General features: G+C 45.7%; 1 long non-coding RNA gene across 8 annotated transcripts; it reads left to right on the top strand.

The window, feature by feature from the left end:
• Positions 1 to 5,837: 5,837 nt before the first annotated feature.
• Positions 5,838 to 19,899, top strand: LOC110568596 (uncharacterized). 8 transcript variants are annotated; one of them, XR_010341835.1, is made up of 5 exons: positions 5,838 to 8,522; positions 8,943 to 9,034; positions 9,421 to 9,610; positions 11,346 to 13,199; positions 13,904 to 14,728. It is a non-coding gene; the product is annotated as an uncharacterized LOC110568596 (long non-coding RNA). The 8 variants fall into 8 exon arrangements; XR_010341836.1 differs by lacking the exon at positions 8,943 to 9,034 and adding an exon at positions 14,737 to 19,899 and having other exon boundaries at positions 5,839 to 8,522; positions 13,904 to 14,021; XR_010341834.1 differs by lacking the exon at positions 8,943 to 9,034 and having other exon boundaries at positions 5,839 to 6,526; positions 8,315 to 8,522.
• Positions 19,900 to 21,013: the final 1,114 nt, after the last annotated feature.

Raw genomic sequence — 21,013 nt, 5'->3', positions numbered from 1 at the left:
TGTTGACCAGGATGGTCTTGATCTCTTGACCTCATGATCCACCCACCTCAGCCTCCCAAAGTGCTGGGATTATCGGCGTGAGCCACCGCGCCCAGCCTCTTGTCCAAATCTTAAGACGAGAGTGGTAAACCTCTGCCATTTCTGGGTGATGCCATCCATCTGAGATCCAAAATATAAGGCCAGAATATAGAGAAGCACAGTTCACATGAAATAATCCAGAGGAATTTTTTTTAAGTAAATGAAGGCTTTAAATTGATCACCAGCCTTGTAGTCAACCAAGATTAGGAGAGACTTGCATCCCACCCTCATCCTGAAGTTGCCTGGCGCTCCCCACTCTGAATGTTCAGGAAAATATTTCAGTCAATAAAAGCCAAATGCGGCCAACGGGCATGATAAATGGAAAGCCAGAAGACTTCTTTTACCCAAAGAAGTCCCGACTCTTGGTCATACAGCTCCAGACCATTTCATTTGTACACGAGTGCGTCTACGCTGACTTCCCTTTGTATTTTGCAGACATTGTGTTTGCAGAATGGATGAATTTAAGGCTGCAGACACCCACTTTTGACAGCTGACCTGTCAAGATCAGTGCCTGAAAAACTAATTTCCAGCACTATTAAACAAAACAAAACTGCTGCTATTTGATAAGACAGCTACGGTTTTCATTCATTGCTGAGATCTGGTCTACCCAAACCAGAAATGGGGATAGGTATACTCCTGAGTAGTGGGACTTGTTGGGCTAAAGCATTGAAGAACACTCTGTTTCTAGGGGGAACAAGAACAGAACCTGAGCTGCTTGGGTCAATTCCTACTTATCTCAGGATGTTGCATTTTCAGCACATCCAATAGTTATTCTTGAGAACTATAAGTAAAAAAGTGGGGACCAGGCATGGTGGCTCACACCTGTAATCCTAGTACTTTGGGAGGTTGAGGCAGGTGGATCACCTGAGGTCAGAAGTTTGAGACCAGCCTGGCCAACATGGCAAAACCCTGTCTCTACTAAAATACTAAAAACCAGCCAGGAGTGGTGGCGAGGACCTGTAATCCCAGCTACTCAGGAGGCTGAGGTAGGAGAATTGCTAGAACTCTGGGAGTAGAGGTTGAAATGAGCTAAGATCATGCCACTGCACTCCAGCCTGGCTGACAGAGTGAGACTCTATCTCAAAAAAAAAAAAAAAAAAGGAGAACTGGATTGTCCAAGCCACCCAGAGAACTGTCCTGCAAGCAGCATTAAGCTGGTTTCTGTTATATCCAAGGAGTGGCTCTTACTGGCTCTTGTGTCATACAGAAGGAGGCGCAGCCAGGGCTGTGCCCAGAGTGGGTGGGGCTCCTCCTGCTCCATGGAGCAGGAGCCTCGGGTCCATAGCCAAGACTTGAGCAGCTGCAACTGCACCCAGAAAGCTCTCACCCCACCAACTCTCAATAACTGAGGCTCCCACTTGTCCCCAGCTCCTGCTGGCTCCACAGAGTGTGCAGCCCTGGGAAGGTGCTGCTGACACCCTCGCAGGCTTAAAAATGCCTGCTCCCACTGTCTGGCTTCTCCTTGCTATTGGCACTCCCTCCAATCTTGGGGCAAAGCCCAGCTAAGCCTGGGTGCTGTAACAGCCCAACTGTATGTACACATGCTTGGGCTGTACATACACTGCACTGTGTACACACGTACACATGCCAGCTCCCTGCTGCCTCAGGGCCCTCCAGACTTTGGGCCCTGATGAGCATAGGAGGGAAGCTGAGAGGGGCCTGAGGGCAGCTTGGCACTGGCCTGCAGGCACCCCTTGGTCCCTACAGCCTGGGCACCATGAAAGGCAGCAGGAGGAAGCAGACAGATTACATGGTAGAAGGGGGTAGGTCCCCAGTGAGGCCCCATCTTCAGGCCAGGGAAGGCCTGAAGGCTGGTGGCCAGTCTGGCAGTCCCGTGGACCATAGTGGAAACTTGTGGTGCATTTTTCCAGCCCACCCATGGCCACCCATGGACCAGTCAGGGTGGCACTTCCTTTCCTCTGAGGCCCATAAAGGCAGCAGGCTCAGCCAGAGCTGAGCAGACATCATGACAACCAGGTACAGAGAGGAGCCACCCAATCGAGGGCCTCCTCTCTCTTCAGAGCTGAACACTCAATGTGATGACCAGCTTCAGAGAGGAGCTACCCACTCCAGGGCTTGCTCTGAGCTATTCTGTCACTCAGCTAAGCCTCTCTTCACCTTGCTTATCTTCTACTGGTTTGCATACTTCATTCTTTAAAAACAAACAAACAAAAAAAAAAACTCCCAAAACTTAAGCGAAATCTCAAAGAAAAACTTTAAAAATAACATTTTATTTTTGATTATTTGAAATGTTTCAATCAATGTTCTGAGCCTAAATGTGTAGATGAGTGCTTTCTCCATCTTTGCACATGTGAGGTGCTCCTGAACCATAGCCCCACAGTCCTCAAACACCATCACACCCTTAGAACAGAAAGGAAAGAGCAGTTTCACTAGCCAGCCCCTATAAGCCACTCCCTCGGGTCCTCCCCAGCCCTGCTAAATTTGGGAGGCCTGATTCCAGAGAGCTGGATAATGAACTGGCAAAATCAACCCAGAAGAATCTTAATTGCAGACAAAGACAAACTTGGGTTTCAGCTCAGATAGACAACCCATACCAGTGCTTTTGATGTTAGCTGCGGTTAAAGGGGCAGGAAAGGCCCCTACTCTATGACTGGTGGCGTGGTCAGCTCAGCGCTCCCACCTCGGTGGGCTCCATCCCACCGTGACCGAATCAGGCTGATGGTGTCTCCTTATGCCAAGTGGAAGGAAATGCAATCAAATTCTGACATGTCCTGCAGATCCTCCCAGGCCCTGAGCTAATGGTTACTAGTAGGGCTGTGTATCAACCAGTTAAACCCATTAATAACTGGCAGCACAGCACAGCCTCCTTCTCAACAAATTAAGATGCTGATCCCTGGACTCAGCCATCCATGCCCATGGTCTTTTGTCCATATGCGTTCAAAACGCCTCCCCTGCTTCATGCTTTCTAGTCTTGAGGACTTGGCTTAAGCCTGCTTCTGAATGGCAGCTGCCTCTGGGTTGACAATTTTTTTTTTTTTTTTTTTTTTTTTTTTTTTTTTTTTTTGAGACAGAGTTTTGCTCTTGTTGCCCAGGCTGGAGTGCCATGGCGTGATCTTGGCTCACTGCAACCTCTGCCTCCCAGGTCTTGAATTTGATTCTCGTGCCTTAGCTTCCCCAGTAGCTGGGATTACAGGTGTCCGTCACCACTCCCAGTTAATTGTTTTGGTATTTTTAGTAGAGATGGGGTTTCGCCATGTTGTCCAGCCGGGTCTTGAACTCCTGCGGTCTCAAACTCGCTCGCCGCGCCTCACCCGCTGAGTCCATCCAACAGCTTCACCCTAGACTTGTGGCTTCGGAAGCGGCGGGCTGGGTGGTGAGTACGACGGGGCACTGTCCCTTTGGAACCTGACCCCCAACTCCGCTCTATAACCGGATTTCTGGAAGCCGCGACCTCGAAGCCACCAGCGCTTCTTCATCAGTGGCTGGGCCTGGGCTCCTGGAAGCCTCGCAGCCGCCGCTCCCGCCTGCAGCGGACGCCTGAGCCGCCAGGGGGCAGCACAGCGAGGCGGGGTCCCCCCAGGCATCCGTAGCAAGGAGGGGTCCCCCCAGGCATCCGTAGCAAGGAGGGCGGGCGGGAGGTTGAGGTCCTGTGACTTCGTGGGACGCCGGTGCCCTCCCCTGCAGTAATAGAGGCAGCTCTGGAAGTCGGTTTAATACGGAGACCACGACCGGAGGGGCGCAGAACGCTTCTCCCAGCGTCCCGGGCTCCGCGAGCACAATTTTAAAACCAGCGAAGAAGTCTGAGTCCTGCAGGCGTGGAGCCTGGCCGCCTCGCTTCCGCGCCGAGGGCCCCACTGTCCCCCGACTTCCAGGGCTCTGTGGGCCCTCAGCCGCTAGTGGTCCCGGGGTCTTCTGGCCGAGGCGAGAAGGGAGCTCGGCGCCCGGATGACACTGGGGTCGTTTCTCTGCCCCTGCCCCTTCCCCACCAGGGCCACGCCTTCCTCCTCGCGGCCAGACAGGCCCGGCCCTGGCGGGAATCTCTCAGGTCGGGGCAGCCAGGGCCGCGCTGCGGTGGCGAGGCGGACCCGGTGCGCCCATGGGGTGGCTGGAGGCCGCTGCATCCCGGACCCACGAACAAAGCTGGAGTTGCGGCTGCGGCGTTGGCTCTGGGATCTGCTTCATCTTTTGGCTCTGGGGCTGCAGCCGCCTCCCTGCCGGCAGCCGGCTAGTCCCAGAACCGCAGCCTGGGGAGTCCCCTCGGGAATGGTGGCCAGGGCTGGCGGGGCGTGTTCGATGCGGGACCCCCGAGCCCGACTGCAGCCGCCACCAAGCATGGCAAGGAGCAGCGTGAGCCTCTCCCCACCGAGTATGGTGGGCCACGGCTCAGGGGCTATCCCAGGTGGACACGGCCAGGGGCAGACTCAGCACTGCGCAGGCCGCCGGATCTGTGAGCGCAGAGAGGGGCCTCCGGTTTATGCCAAAAATGTGTCTTCTCCAACCTTCTCCTCAAGCCCGTCTCATATGCCGGTTCCTGTCTCTAATAGTGCCTGGGAGCAGAGACTCCTAGGCACTATTAGAGACAGGAACCGGCATATGAGAAGGCTTGTTCTCCCCAAGCTCAGCTGTGGGCTTCAGGGATCCGGGGAAAGTCTGGATAACCTGCCCACCCCTTGGGGAGGAAGGCCAGTTGCTACCCTCGTCTCCATTGTGACACTAGGAGGCAAGGGCAGCTAGGCTGATAGCTGGTTTCATCTGGACTCCCCCAGGTGATGAAATGGGCATTGAGGGGTGGGTTGGCAGCTGGGCTGGAATGGCACGGCCAGTCGCCCTGGGCATCATCTTCCCTGCCTGTTACCGCTGCTGTCTGCCTAAGTAACAAAGCAAAGTTACAGTGACAGGATCTAGAGGCGGGAGGCTCCAACTGGAGATGGCGCTGCTGTCACAGGCCACCGGACCAGCAATGTGACAGCTTCTCATGGGGGCGGGCTCTGTCCCCAGTCCCTGCCCTGCTCTGGCTAGATCCTTGCTAGTGTCTATTTCTTTGCCTTGTCCTTATCTCAGCCTGGCTTCCTTTCCAGGATGTCAGCTCTGAGTGGCTCTTGGTCCACGCCTGTCTCCATCTCTCCTTCCTCTTCCCCACTCCCTAAACTCAGGACCTAGCGTCCCAAGTAGCTGGGCTGGGGGTTAGATGGACTTCAAGGCATTTCCTCAGGTGTGAATGGGCGGAGGCCTGGGAAGGCAAAGCTGTGCAGGAAGAAAATGGCAACATGCCACGTTCCCTCAGGGAAAGCCCCTTTCCCAGGAGCAGGGAAGGTGAGGCAGTTTAGGCTGGGTCAGTTTGTCCCTGCCCTCAGTCTGTTGGTCCTGGCAACAGAGGGCCTTATTTTATTTATTTATTTTTTCTTTGAGACAGTGTTTCGCTCTGTCGCCCAGGCTGGAGTGCAGTGGCTCCACCTCAGCTCACTGCAACCTCCGCCTCCTGGGCTCAGCCTGCAGAGTAGCTGGAACCACAGGCGCCCACCAAGACGCTGGCTAATTTTTTTCTTCTTCTCGCAAGACCTGGGTCTCCCTGTGTTGCCCAGGCTGGTCTTGAACTCCTACACTCAAGCGATCCTCCCGCCTCGGTCTACCAAAGTGTTGGGATTACAGGCGTGAGCCACCGCGCCCGGCCAAAAGACGGCTTTAGGGCACCCCAGAAGCGAGTTGCCCCTCATCTGTCATCTTTAAAGAGAAGGAAGTGGGCCGGGCGCGGTGGCTCACACCTGTAATCCCAGCACTTTGGGAGGCCGAGGCGGGTGGATCACAAGGTCAAGAGATCGAGACCATCCTGGTCAACATGGTGAAACCCCGTCTCTACTAAAAATACAAAAAATTAGCTGGGCATGATGGCGCGTGCCTGTAATCCCAGCTACTCAGGAGGCTGAGGCAGGAGAATTGCCTGAACCCAGGAGGCGGAGGTTGCGGTGAGCCGAGATCGCGCCATTGCACTCCAGACTGGGTAACAAGAGCGAGACTCCGTCTCAAAAAAAAAAAAAAGAAAAAAGAGAAGGAAGTGGATTCTTAATCGAGCGATAGTCCATTACTCCCGGGCATGGTGACTCCAGGGCAGCCAGGACCAAATGTGTCTCCTTCCTTTGTACTGCACCAAGTGACGGCGTCAGGTCGCACAGCCGCCCTGGCCTTCGGGGAGGACTCGGGCAAGCGTGGTGCACGCTGCTGGGGAGTCCCACCGTGGGAGTTGAGGCCTCGGATTCCAAGGGTGGGGTGGGGAGGAATTGGCAGAGATCTGGACCTGTGGAACGCACTTCAAGGACAGCGCCTGCGCCCACACTCAGCTGTTCGCGAGTCTTTCTTCCATTTCTCTCCTGAAGGTCGTCCCCCGGCCTTCTCTTTTTTTCCTCTTCTTGTTTCCCTCTGGGAGTCTGCGCAACAGTGAATTTCCGTTTCCGGTGGTTTCCATTCCGACCTGAGCAGTGCGAACTGTGAGGTGGGTCAGTGCCGCAGGCTGTGGTAGGTGGCGGTGGGGACCCTGCGTCTGAGGCACTGGGAGGATCGTGAATCGTGCGGGTGGGAAGGTCGTCCCCCGGTCATCCCAGTAATCTTTGCTCCCGAGGAACGGCATATTTCGCATCTGCGGGAGGTGTCTTGGGGTCGTTGGGAGAATGACTGGACGCGGAGGGAAGGTGGCAGGGAGACTTCGTTTCCTGTAGACGGGGTCCCGGCAGACGACTTAGACCTGAGTTGGATCTGTTGGCCCCAAATTGTACTTTTCCCACCAAGAAGAATGACAGGGAGAGAAAGAAACATTGATACAAGTTCGGAATTAAAATATAGTAGAGAAGAAACATAATCTCTAAAATCACACAGCTGTTCCGTTTCAAAGTGTTCCTAGTGCCCAGCTCTCCTAACTCCCGGCCAGTGTTCCTTGACATTCTGGTGATAGATAAAGACTTTCTGGGCCGGGCTTGGTGGCTCATGCCTGTAATCCCAGCACTTTGGGAGGCCGAGGGGGGTACGAGATCAACAGGTTGAGACCATCCTGGCCAATTTGGTGAAACCTGTTTCCACTAAAAATACAAAAAAATTAACGGGCATGGTGGCGCGCCCCTGTAGTCCCAGCTACTCAGGAGGCTGAGGCAGGAGAATCACTTGAACCCGGGGTGTGGAGGTTGCAGTGAGCCGAGCTCGCGCCACTGCACTCCAGCCTGGCGGCAGAGAGAGACTTCGTTTCAGAAAGAAAGAAAGAAAAAAAGGCTTTCTTTTTCCACTGGAGTGTGTGTGCCTTTCCACTGGTGTGTGTGGGAAGCGCTGACTCACCTCTGTGCTCCAGTGCAGACTTCCAGTGTAGCCCTTATTGCATGGCACGGAAGATACCTGTTTGGATTTCCCTCTGCAAGTCAGATAGTGCCTAGCACATCATAGACAGACACAAATATTTATTAAACGGAATTTATGCATTACCTTAATTGAATGAAATGGCACCCTGCCCCGCTTTTTGAAAATCAAGCTGTCGGATTTTATGTACCCCAATTTCCTATAAACCTCACTAATTCAGTGATTACCAATTTATTGGCCACAGATTGCCAGGTAGTTCAAAAATTACTAGAAGGGTCTCTGTTAAGTCCATGGGGTCTCCAGGCATCATCTAGAACCAGTCATTTCTCACGCATAGAGATGCTGCTGTTTTTCAAATGTATGTAGATGAGTTGTGCTTTAGGAGTATGAGTCAACAGGTACTAAAAGTAATACTACGATCATATTGGAAGTTCATAAAAACATTTTACATTTTTTTATTTAAATTTAAGTTAGGAAATCACTCCATTAGTCCAGTTGATGTCTAGGTCTGAGCTGTCCAGTATGGTAGCCACAAGTGACTATTTAGAGTTAGAATGAAATTAATTAAAAATTCATTTTTTTATTTGCCCTGAGTACATTTTAAGTAACCACATGTGGCTAATGGCTAAATGGCTGAAAGGTACAGATGTAGGATATTTCCATCCCTGCAGAAATAGATATTGCTGATGTTGTTGATGCTTAAGATGAATAAAAAGTAACTTAACCATAAAATATAACCTTAGCAGAGGTAACTCATCTAATTTATAGCATGACAGAGAAAAATGAAATTGGGGATGGTTAAGCAGTTTCTACCCTTGTTCAGTGAACAAATACATTATCTCTTCATAAAGAAATAAATGAAATTTACTCTTTTTCCCTGGGTATTGCCTGGATTGTAAAATACTTTTCCCAGTCCTTACCCCAACCTTCTTCCTTGTAGGTTAGAATTACTTGTTATTGGTAAATAGCCACTATGGAGGCTAAGGACCAGAAGAAACACAGAAAGAAAAACAGTGGGCCCAAAGCTGAAAAGAAAAAGAAGTGACATCTTGGGATCTCCAACTAGGAGACGAAGAAGATGCCCGGAAGAGAAATCCCAAAGCTTTTGCAGTTTAGTCTACTGTGCAGATGGCTTGATCCTTTCACTGGTATGTTTAGCTGCAGTCTGGTGGTTCTTCCACTGATTCTTTTTAAATAGAAGGAGCGTCTCACAGGTGACATTTTGATTCACAAGTCTAGTCCAGCTCCAAAGGACATAGAGATGCATGCTGTGTGGCTTTCACTAAAACGTGGGAAATCTTCCCCATAGAAGCTGCCTTGCCTTCAGCATCTGCACACTGGTTGGTGTTTCTTGCTTAAGATAAAAGAATTCATAGAATCTGTTTCTTCCTAAGCTTTAAACTGTTTCTATGGTGATAAGTGTGCTTTTCCCCTCTAGATATGTTTTACATAGTTGTAACATAAAATACAAAAATTACAATATTTAATACTAACATAGCTTTATTTAGTGAGTCCTTGTGATATACCTCACAGTGTACTTTAAACATTTTTCAACTAAATGCTTCCAGCAGCCTTACCAGAGGAGGAATCATTCTTGCCCTCATTTTATGGATAAGAAAACTGAGGTCAAGACAACAAGTTACCTCCAATCGTATAACCAGTAAGTAGGAGAGTCAAGTTTACTCTACAGCTTCTGGTCTTGTGCATTATGATGCACTGCCTTGGTAGTTACCTTTTGGTTTTTTTAAAAAACTATTAAAGTCACTTATAAAACAGTCAGATTTAAGGAGTGTTTAATTTTTAATTCTCTATACTATTGAAATCATCTTGTTACATCTTGTTGAACAGCAATTATTTAGATGGGGACCGGAAGTTATCAAGCTAATAATTGACAAGCTAATATATTTATATAATGTCTGTTGTACTAATGAATATATTAAAGTACTTTCTATAAGTGTACTAAAAAAAGTCTACTTATATGGTTGATACCTTTTATTCTATTTTGAAAGTAAATTTACTTTTTTTTTTTTTTTTTTCCATGAAAAGGACTCAGGATTTGAAGACAAAGAAGCATCATATTCCAGTGGTTGATCGAACTCCACTAGAGTCCCCACCAATAGTGGTGATGGTGATGGGGCCTCCCAAAGTTGGAAAGAGCACTTTGATACAGTGCCTCATTGGAAGCTCACCCGGCAGAAGTTGACCAAGATCTGAGGCCCTGTGATGGTCGTGTCAGGTAGGAGATGCTGCCACAGACACAGTTGGCGTGGCTGTTGTCATGTGAGGGACATACATGTATTTGTTGTTTTCTTGAGTGGAATATGTTAAATATTGTCATATCATGCTACCTGTCTTTTGCTTTTACTAAGTTGGTTATGGCTTCAAAAACGGGTAAGTTCCCAGAGATAAGGATGTGATAAATATCTTATCCTAACTGCCCTATGGCTTTGCCAAGTATGTTCCTTGGAAGGGCCTAGCAGGCCTGGTCACCGTGAAGATAGCATGCACCTCCTATGTGCCACACTTGCCCTGATGAAGCCACATTCTGGTGGAAGTGAGAGTTTTCTCTTTTTCCTATGAGAATTTGTGTTGGGAGATGGTGACCTTTCCAAGTTTGAGGGAAAATGAAACAAGCTTCCAGTGGTAGAATGGCAATGTACAATCTGAAATCTCTTGTTATTGCAATAATATAGTTGGATTGGGGCTTTTCTTTATCTTTGGAGCATCCATATTTTCTTTTCCTTTTTTTGAGACAGAGTCCTACTCTATGGCACAGGCTGGAGTGCAGTGATGTGATTACAGCCCACTGCAGTCTCAACCTCCTAGGCTCAGGCAGTCCTGCCTCCTGAGTAGTGTATGTCACCACGCCTGGCTAATTTTTCTTCCTTTCCCCACCATCCTGTAGAGATGGGGTTTCCCCATGTGTGCCAGGCTGGTCTCAAAACTCCTGGGCTCAAGGGATCCGCCTGCATTGGCCTCCCAAGGTGCTGGGACTATAGGGATGAGCCATTGTGCCAAACCCATATTTTTTTGACTGTTTTCCTTTTACCTTAATTTAGAAATAATTATTGTTATGAATATTCTGTTGTATCATGTTTGAGGATATTTTTGGCTATAGTAGGAATACAGGAAGTTTTGTTAGCGGCGAAGACATTGGCCTGCAGCTGAACAGCAGGATCATGGTTATCACAAAGTCTGTCCAGTCAGGATTTTCTCTGTTTAAGCACTTTTATTCACTTGGGTAGACTTTTGATATTATTTCAATTTAGAACACAGCAAGAAAAACAGGATGGAATTTATTTTATGTTACTAGTTTTTGCCTATAAAAATGAACTTCTGGTACACTCCTGTAGACATATATGGTGTTTAGTGGATGCAATTAAAAAAATGAACATGAGATTTGATGGTTAGGGTTTCTCCAGAGTCTTTTTAAAGTAAAATTTTCATCTTTTCACTTATAGGTAAAAAGTGCAGACTCACTGTTATTGAATGTGGGTGTGACATTAACATGATGATTGATCTGGCTAAAGTAGCAGATCTGGTAACTTAGCAGGGGCAGCCTGGGGTGCTGATGGAGACTTACAGCATGTGATAGGTTATTTACCCCGTGATAAAGGGAAGAGTATTTTATGATTATTAAAGGAATCATGGTCATCATCAGGGATACAGTACATGTGATTGAATTGATGATGATAATAATAGTAGTAAATGTTGTTACATTAATAATAAAAATGGAATGTACACAATGAAATATATTCCAAAATCTAAAAGCAAATCACAGGATGGAGAAAACCTTTAACAAACACAGCTAAGAAGAAGTCATTAACATGCATATGTATATATGTACAAAATATATCATAGTAAGTATCATTTCTTCTTGGACCCTTCCTGGCACTGTGCTAACTGCTTTCTACAAATTTAGCTTACATAAACCCTTGAGGTGAGTTTGGTATTATCTGTAATTTACATAGGATGAAATAGAGCCTCCCAGCAGTTAAGTAACTTGTGTGAAGGTGGGACCCTTGTTCCTCATGGTTCCAGAACTTTCATCCTTAATGTGAAAGTAAGTACATGAATTGACCTGAAGAAGTGATCAGAGTTTATCAATAGAAAATCTAGACAGTACTGAGTGTATGTAAAATGTACACACACTTTTGATTATGGAAATGGTAACGTTCACTGTTTCTGATACTCTATGAACTATCTTTTAAATTAGCAACAATAAAATATAAATTAGAAAAAAAATAAGCCATATTGATTAGGAAGTGTGGGGTGACAAATGCCTTGGGAGTTTCATTTTTATTTAGTTTTTACTAGAGAGCCATTTTGTGACAAAAAGTTACAAATTTGGCCCAGGAAGACTCCTAAAATATAAAGTAAAAAGTAATACAGATTTTAAAGTTGTGCCATTGTAATGTTAGGAAGCTAAATAACATTTAAATTTTGAACATGTAATGCTACTATTAGTACAAATAAGTGTTATTATTAATATAGTGTAAGCTTACTAAATCTTGTGTGCTTGAAATGATTTAAATAGTTCATAGAAGTCATTTGTCTCTTATTTAAAACGTAGCAAGTTTCTAATTTTGAAGACATACATTTTAAGAGATGCTGTTACATTTTTTCATTTTTAATTATTATGGATATATAATAGTTGTACATAAGGAACATTTCGATTTCATTCTTTTAGTTATTCTGAATTATATAATAAATTATAGTCACCGTATTGTGCTCTTGGACACGAGAATTTATTCTATTTAACTGTATTTTTGTACCTGTTAACCTGTCCCTCTTTGTCCCTCCCTCCCTGCTACCCTTCCCAGTCTCTTAGCCGTCATTGAGAGAGATGCCTATTATGTAAATCATTTTAAGATTTTCAAAAGGAAGACACATATTTGGTAAAGTACTCTAACTGTAATGCAGGATACACACAATGGCATCTTCTTTTTCCCTGCTCTAACTGCTGGTCTCCCAGATCCCTGCAGAGTAGTATCCTTCTAGATGCATATAAACACACTTGCCACCCTTTAGAAACACAAATGGTAGCTTATTTTATATAGTTTTGTGCTTGCTTTTTTCATGTAATACATCTTGTCGGTATATAATCAGTAAGTACTATGGTTCTGCCTCCTTTTTAATCCATCCTATGGATGTACCATAATTTATTTAGCCTAGCTTATGTTGATTGCTCTGCTCTGGATTGTCAAAGCCTCCTGAGAATGCAGAGGCACACAAAATATGTGGATTTAGGTGTGTAAGTGTATGTGTGGATTAGGGGTGTAACACTGGCTTAGATGACAAAGATTGGCAGCTGAGGGACTGTTTGCTCCCCGTTCTTCCTGACCCTACAACTAGCTGCTTGCCCCTTGGCACTCTGTGTCATCAGATATGGTGTGAAGATATTCCACCTGTCCTTTGAGCTGGTCCAGAACCATTTCTGTGCTCAGAAGCCTCACCTCCATCTCCTCACCATTCTTAGATGGATACCTCTGCTCGGCTGCAGAGCAGTCTGCCTCTGTGGGATTCTAAGTCCTGAAAGAATCCAGCGAGGCTCTGGAAGCCTCAGGACTTTGCTGGAAGTCTCCCTTCTTAGGATTTCTTCTTGTTTAGAACTTTTATTTTGCTGTAGTATTGACAAGAATTTAATTGAAATACAATTTTTAGTTTTCCCTTAATGTCTAGGGTGCCAAGATGTTCTACCTTTCCGGAATGGTGCATGGAGACTATCAAAATGAGGAAATTGACAATCTGGGCCATTTTACTACAGTTATGAAGTTTAGGCCTCTCACATGGCAAACTTCTCACCCTTGTCTCCTGGCAGACAGGTAAAAAGTGATTGTAAACTTTTTCTTTGTGGGTCATATATTTCAAAGCTAAAAAGGCTAGAAAAAGAACAGTGATAGAATTTATTTTTTGCCTATTTGAATAGTGGGGGTAGAAGTGTAGTTGATGGAAAATGTCTATGGCTCCAAGATGCTCTGCCTTTGGGAGTAAATTAATTATGAGGTATTTAGGAAAATGGGAGGACTTGGAAGCACTTAAGGCTACAGGATGTGGCCCTGTCCTGTGTTTATCATCAGTTTTCAGTGATGCTGCCTTCTGTCCATGTGCTTGAGTTCATGTGTGCCTTCAGTTTCCTTCCTTTGTGCTCTTCCTCATGTGGTTTTCTCAGCGTGGAATACCCTTTTCCACCTGCCAGAATCCACATCACAGTAAAAATCCCAGAGTACAGGCTTGCCCTCTTCCAGAAAGGGATTTTCTGAATATGTTTTTCACTCTTCCCTGACCCCAGGTGGATATCATGTCCCTGTCTGATGTCTTATGGAATGAATGTCACTTTTAGCCTACAGTGGTACGTCTGCCCCTTTTCTCTGGTGGATGGCGAATGGTGCTTCCTTATTTCTGTATTTTCTAGTTTTCTAAATGACATGCTTAGTGGACAAGAGTGTGGTGAGTCATTGACACATGAAAGAAGGTATAGGAACTTTTGACATTCATTTCTGCTGTATGACTGAATTTATTTTTCTAGGGTGGAAGATTTGACAAACCAAGTGAATATACAAACAAACATCAAATGTGACCAGAAGGTGTCACTTTATGGTAAAGAAGAGCGCACTTAAAAAATAAAAGGCAGATTCACATGCCAGGTACTGTCTTGTTGTTAGAACATGTTAGAATTACACATAGGATTCTTGGGATGGCTTGAATTCTCAGGAAAACTGAAATATGACCAAACAAGGGAAGATGGCCTTGCTGGAGGTTTTAAAAGTAACCCAGCAACGTGTAGGCCTGCAACCGTGTTATCAAATCCGTCTTCTCTCGTAGCTAGAGGGGCACTGTTCCAGTTTGGTGCAGTGCCCTTCTTTAGTGAAATGTTTTAAGCCCTTGGACTGTGGATCATTTTTACCCCAACAGTCAACAGTAGATACTTACTGACTTCTTGTCAGCGGAAGCTGGCTTTTTAAAAGGGGTCTGTCTTCTAGGGGTAGGAGACTTCGCTGTGAGTGATGTTGGTTTCCTCCCAGACCCTTGTGTCTTCCTGAACAACAGAAGAAGTTCTGTTTACATGAGAAGGAGAAGCTGGTTTATGCACCTCTTTCTGGAGTTGGGGGTGTGCTGTATGACAAAGACACTGTCTAAGTTGACCTTGGTGGCAGCCATAGTTTTCGGGCATCAGTGAGACAGGATTCATTGCTCTGAACTCTCATTCTTCTTTCTGAATCTATTTTTTAATCACAAAAAGTAATGTACTCCGCTTTTATTTGTCGAAGACTTTTCTCTTGTAGTTTTAATAAAGTCCCAAATGCATATTGTAAATCTATAGAATTAAAAGAATGCTTTTTTTTTCATTGTATCAAGCAGAAGAGTCTTGTCCTCATACTTGAGAAGTGATTCCCCTGGGGCTCTTTATGGTGCAACGGCTGGGGCTGCAACTCCACTGGGAGTCCCTATCTTCAATAAAGAAGGCTCAGGTGATTCTATGCCTTAAGTGTATGCAGGCTAGGCTGATGTTGGGGTGTGCTTCACAGTCAGAGCTTTGGTGGGTCTGTCTGTGAAAGGACACATAGCTGCCATCCCAGCAGGTCACGCCCCATGGCTAGAGATGCTGTCCTGGTCCGTGAAGATGACAGCTTTGCTGTAGCCACCTCAGAGACCCCTCCATACAGAAGCCGGACAGCAGGGTCCTTCACATTCTTGTACTGCTTGTTGCGTATCTTCTAAGGAGGAGACAATGTATGAGACAGGGACTGTGCAAGAGCCTCTGTCTTCTGAAGCACAGATTGCTTTGGATTTGGCAACTGCTGTCATTTGGGGGTTGCCTTGCTTGCTGCCTTGGTGCTTGTTAGTTTTGTTCTCCATGCTCTAGCTCCACCTTCTCAGGACACTGCTGCCCTACCAGAAGAGACCAACAACTTGCAGAGCCTTCCTGGGTTCAGCATCTTCATGTGCAAGCGCTGCGGAGCCCTCTTCCTCGGGCTTCTGCGTGGATGGTGTGGGATGACCTGTGGGTGATGTTCTCTGAAGCCTAGCACCACAGTCCTGGTCCCAGCAGTAAACACTTGCAGACTTCTCATCCCAAAGCTGCTGGATTTGGGACATAGGTTGCTCTGCAGCCAGATGTGTTGCTGCTTATGTTGCCCAGGAGGGATTTGTGGAGATCTGATCACTATTTGCAAAGGGTGTGCTACAACTGAGAGCACAGGGGCTCTCCATTACTTTGGGAATATCGGCCATGCTGCTGGGACTGAAGGGAAGGCGTCTGCTTCCCTAAATCCTGGGATTCATATACATTAGAACCTGATCCTGGAAGACCAGTTTCTCCAGGTGATTCTGAGGCTGAGGCTGCTCATGATGATATCCTCAACCATTCTGCTGCTGTCCTTGAAAGAGTGAGTAAAGAAAATGACCTTTTTGCTCCTCCTGCTGCTCCCTCCCTCCCTGCACACGATAAACACCATGCAAAGGGAAGGGCCTTGTATGCTGGCTTTCCCCTATCTCAGGCTTATCCCTTTCAGAATACTGAGGAGGAAATGCAGAATGATGAGGAAATAATATTGATCTACATCAAGAAGGGTCATTTTCTGTGTCACCTGGATACTCCAAATCACACTTAAGTTTCCTTTTAACCCATAAGGCTGCAGAGTTATTTTAGCCATCATGTTAATTGGCAATCCCTTGTGCCTCCACGGAAGAGTGGCCAGCTCCACCCAGTAGAACTTCCTGGGTACAAGAGTTCTGCTCACTGTCATCTTTGGGACATTCCATCTGGTTTTCCTGGATCCTTGGAAATGGGTGGCCTTCGGTACAGGAATAATGCAATTTCCTGGCAGCGAATGTTCTGTGTCTCTCTCTAGGTGGTAGTCTGGCTCTTGTGTTTTAAAACCAGTTCTAAAGAGAAAGATCAGTTTGTCAATTCAATCTGTCTGTTAAGTTATATTGTACAATGCATTTCCACAATGTAGGAGAGTTTTACAGTTAAGCTTAGTCTCTCAGCATGATCACTGACTCGTTTCCTGATCTTGAATAAGACTCAGATAATGATGGCAATCCTTTGTGGGGCTGCACATTATGAATGTTATAAATTGTGCACAATTTCAAAATCTCAACTGCCCCGTAGTTGCAGTGGCCCATCTGTACGTGCAGACCTGGACCTTTCAAAATCTCCCATAAACTTGTCTGCGATGCTCTGCATTTGGAAAGAACAGACTTCCAGCCTTTCCCTAACTTATTTATTTTACTCAAGCTGACCTACCAGGATAAACTTATGTTCAATATACTCTGAATTATACTCTTAAATTCACTGTATTCAAAAGTCATGCAAAGAACAAGCAAGAGTTTGTAGTAACTTGGACAAGACATTTTATATGTGACTCTAAGCATTCCGTTTGACAACTGTAGTCTTCATTTTTTTCCCCTCCTTCATAAAGACATGTTAATTATACATGCCAACCCTAACCCCTAGAGGTTCGAGGGAGGGAAAAATGATCAACACTGTTTTAGACTCTCCATCCTAATAAGCTCTGACTGTGGTAGAACACCTAGAGCCATATGATGCAGGCAAGCATGTCTGGGGGGCCTTTTAATATTTGATCCCTCCTGGAACCCCTCAGTCTACAAGTTCAGAATCGCTTTAGGTTAGCAGCACTTAAAGCTAGAAAGATCTCTGATCCACACCTATAATGACTGCTTAAAACAAAATTGTGGGCTGGGCGCAGTGGCTCATGCCTGTAATCCCAGCATTTTGGAAGGCTGAGGTGGGCAGATCACCTGAGGTCAGGAGTTCGAGACCAGCCTGGCCAACATGAGGAAATCCCATTTCTACTAAAAATACAAAAATTAGCTGGGCATGGTGGTGCATGCCTGTAATCTCAGCTACTCGGGAGGCTGAGGGAAGAGAATCCCTTGAACCCAGGAAGCGGAAGCTGCAGTGAGTTGAGACCGTGCCACTGCACTCCTGCCTGGGCGACAGAGTGAGACTCCATCTCAAAATAAATAGGTAAACAAATAAAACAAAATTGTGACCATGCACAATGAACCTCTTTCCTCCAGACATACTCATTTTCTCCTCGCAATACCACCACAACATAATGATTCATATTTTACAGAAAGATAAGGTCCAAGAGTCAACCTGTCGGGCGTTATAGAGCCATTAGGAGGTAGACCTTGTGAGGACCCAACTACAAGACGAGAGTTCACTTTCTCATGACAGAGCCTCCTGTGGCCCTCCCCTCAACTACGCTTGCTTCCTGATCACACCATGTGCACTTTCTTTAAGCACACGCAGCTCAGATCAGTTCAGTGTAATTTCATCTGCCATTATCTATAAACTTCCTTTTAGGAATCTATCCCTCTGGCAAGTAGAAAGGATAAAAAATAATTAAAAAGCAGTTTGACACTGAGCAACCCAACTGTCACCAAGTTAGAAATTTAAATAAATGAACAGTGTAAGAATGTTTACTTAAATGTTTGACCAAGCCCAGGAGAAATGGCTCATGCTGTAATCCCAGCAATTTGGGATGCTGAGGCAGGAGGATTGCTTGAGCACAGGAGTTTGAGCCCAGCCTAGGCAATATGGCAAAACCCCACTTCTATGTTAAAAAAAAAAAATCAGCCAGGCATGATGGCCTGTGGTCCCAACTACTCAGGAGGCTGAGGTGGGATCACTTAAGCCCAGGTAGTCAGTGCTGCAGTGAGCCATGATTGTGCCACTGTACTCCAGCCAGGGCAACAGAGTGAGATCCTGTCTCAAAAAAAAAAAAAAAAAGGACCAGTTCTTCCATTTGTACCCTGCTTATCCTAGTTATTTACCTTATTTGGATTTTCTACTTATTTGCAGAAAATTATTGGTTTGTATTTCCCTTGAAACATTTTCTGAGACAGAGTCTTACTCTGTCATCCAGACTGAATGCAGTGGTGCCATCTCAGCTCACTGCAACCTCTGCCTCCTGGGTTCAATCGATTCTCCTGCCTCAGCCTCCCAAAAAGCTGAAATTACATGCACACTCCACCATGCCCAGCTAATTTTTGTAGAGATGGGGTTTCGCCACGTTGGCCTGGCTGGTCTCAACTTCCTGACCTCAGGCAATCCGCCCACCTCGGCCTCCCAAAGTGCTGGGATTACAGGCATGAACCATCACACCCGGCCTACTTCACGAAACTTTTATAAGAATTTCATTACATAATATTTGCCTATACTTTTATTTTCCAAAGCTGTTTATATTCTTTCTTGGTTTTCACTAACACAATTTTGTCCTTCTGTCAAGCAACCAATACATGCAATAGTAAGCGAATAATTACAGAAGAGAAATATGAAAGTCTTCTTAAATGTGTGCATATAATCTGTCAGGGGATTAGAGATAAAATGTGTGTATAAAAATAAAAATTCAAATACAGTAAAATGTTGTGCTTTAACAATTTACAGCAATCATATCGGAAAATCCCCAAACAAAATATTGGTTCATGCAATAAATGGTTAGGAAGCAACTACTGACGCTGTGGGGTTCTGTGCCACGTCCTGTGACACTGTCAAGCCACGTTCTTCCTCCCGCCCTTCAGGCTTGCATGCCTTACTTTTTACTTACACTTTGGAGTAAGTAAACACCACAGAGGTTTGATTAGCATACCAAACTTAACGTGTGCAGAGTAAATAAAACTCCAAATATCTAACACAAAACTACTCTTCTCCCAAGCTCCCCTATCAGTTAAAGGCACCCCCAATATTCCATTTCCTCAAGCCAAAACTTTGGAGGTATCCTTGCCTCTGGCCTTCTCATTGCATACCCAATATCTTGGCAAACTATAAGCAGCTCCACCTTTAAAAATTAAAGGTCTTCCCAGTTCCCTAATTCCACAGCTAGCACCCTGGTCAAAACCATCACTGTCTCTATCCTGGAGAATAACAATATTAGCTTCTTTTCTTTTTTTTCTTTCTTTCTTTTCTTTTTTTTTTTTTGAAACAGACTATTGCTCTGTTGTCCAGGCTGGAGTACAGTGGTGCAATGCTGGCTCACTGCAACCTCCACCTCCCGAGTACAAGCAATTCTCCTACCTCAGCCTCCGGAGTAGCTGGGATTACAGAGGCATGCCACCACATCTGGCTAATTTTTGTATTTTTGGTAGAGACAGTGTTTTCCCATGTTGGCCAGGCTGGTCTTGAACTCTTGACCTCAGGTGATCCGCTGGCCTTGGCCTGCCAAGGTGCTGGGATTGTAGGTGTGAGCCACTGCAACCAGCCTACAGCACCTTCTTAACTGGACCGCTGCTCCCAATTTTCCCTCAGAATAGTGTATTTTTCATTAAAATACATACGTAATATATTCATGCCCACATTGAGATGAACAACCACCAAAAAAATTGCTCTTTTTTTGAGATTCTCACACTGTCACTCAGGCTGGAGTGCAGTGGTGCCATCTTGGCACACTGCAACCTCTGCCTCCGAGGTTCAAGTGATTCTCTTGCCTCAGCCTCCTGAATCACTGGGATTACAGGCACATGCCAACACGCCTGGCTAATTTTTGCATTTTTGGTAGAGACAGGGTTTTGCCATGTTGGTCAGTATGGTCTCGAACTCCTGGCCTCAAGTGATCTTCCCACCTCAACCTCCCAAAGTGCTGAGATTACAGGCGTGAGCCACTGCGCCCAGCCTAAAAGAAATCATAGGCCGGGTGTGGTGGCTCATGCTTGTAATCCCAGCACTTTAGGAGGCCCAGATGGGTGGATCACCTGAGGTCACGAGTTCGAGACTAGCCTGACCAACATGGTGAAACCCTGTCTCTATAAAAAAAAGAAATCACTTTGTCCTATGTGATAAAATGCTAAGCTTTTTCATACTTCTTTATATTTTCCATATTATCTTTAAAAAGATATGCAAAGGTTTGAATATTTTACTAATATCTATTACAAACACAGGACAAGAGACTTGACCAGCCACTTTTTCCCTGTTTGTAAAATCAGGATAAGGATTCTGTGCAAATGACTGCTCAAATACACTCAGCTTATTCTTGGTAAATTTATGCTGTGGTTTTCTACTTCCTCTTCCCCGTCTTCTTTTTCTTACTTTCTTATGTCTGTCAATGGGAGAGCCTGAAAAATGTACAAACAGAAAGAGAAAAGCATTGGAGAATATTAGTGGTATCCAGAGTGGTGGGGTGGGGGCAGGGAAGAGGTCAGTCATTGGCAATTTCATAAAATTTTTAAAAAGTGGAGCCCAATCTCATACCTATTCATTATAACAAAATTACTAGTGAGATTAGCCAAGTGTAGTGGCTCAAGCCTGTAATCCTATTGACTCAGAGGCTGAGATGGGAGGACTCTTTGAGGCCAGGAGTTCAAGATCAGCTTAGGCAACATAACAAGACCCCATCTGGGTTAGGAACTGGGAAGAGTGTGCTATTTACACATACTGTTTGCTCTGCTTTATTATCAGCATGGCAGAGCTCACATTGCATCTTTTACCTGGGTACAAATGTTTGTGGGAGGCCAGAAAAATCTCAAGAAAGGATTGCCAAAGAACATACAACTGATCCCAGACCTGGACTCTTTAACAAAGAGAGGTACATGGAGAAAAATAACAATTATCGGCTTCCCTCCCCTGGTCCAGCACGTAAGAAGCTTAGACGTGACCTCTTCATTCTCACAA

The sequence above is a fragment of the Aotus nancymaae genome, unplaced genomic scaffold (assembly GCF_030222135.1).
Source record: "Aotus nancymaae isolate 86718 unplaced genomic scaffold, 86718_ANA_hifiasm-v0.15.2.pri h1tg000010l, whole genome shotgun sequence".
Classification (NCBI taxonomy): Eukaryota; Metazoa; Chordata; class Mammalia; order Primates; family Aotidae; genus Aotus; species Aotus nancymaae.
Note: the sequence above shows the minus strand (reverse complement) of the source record. Positions and strands in the feature narration are given on the sequence as shown.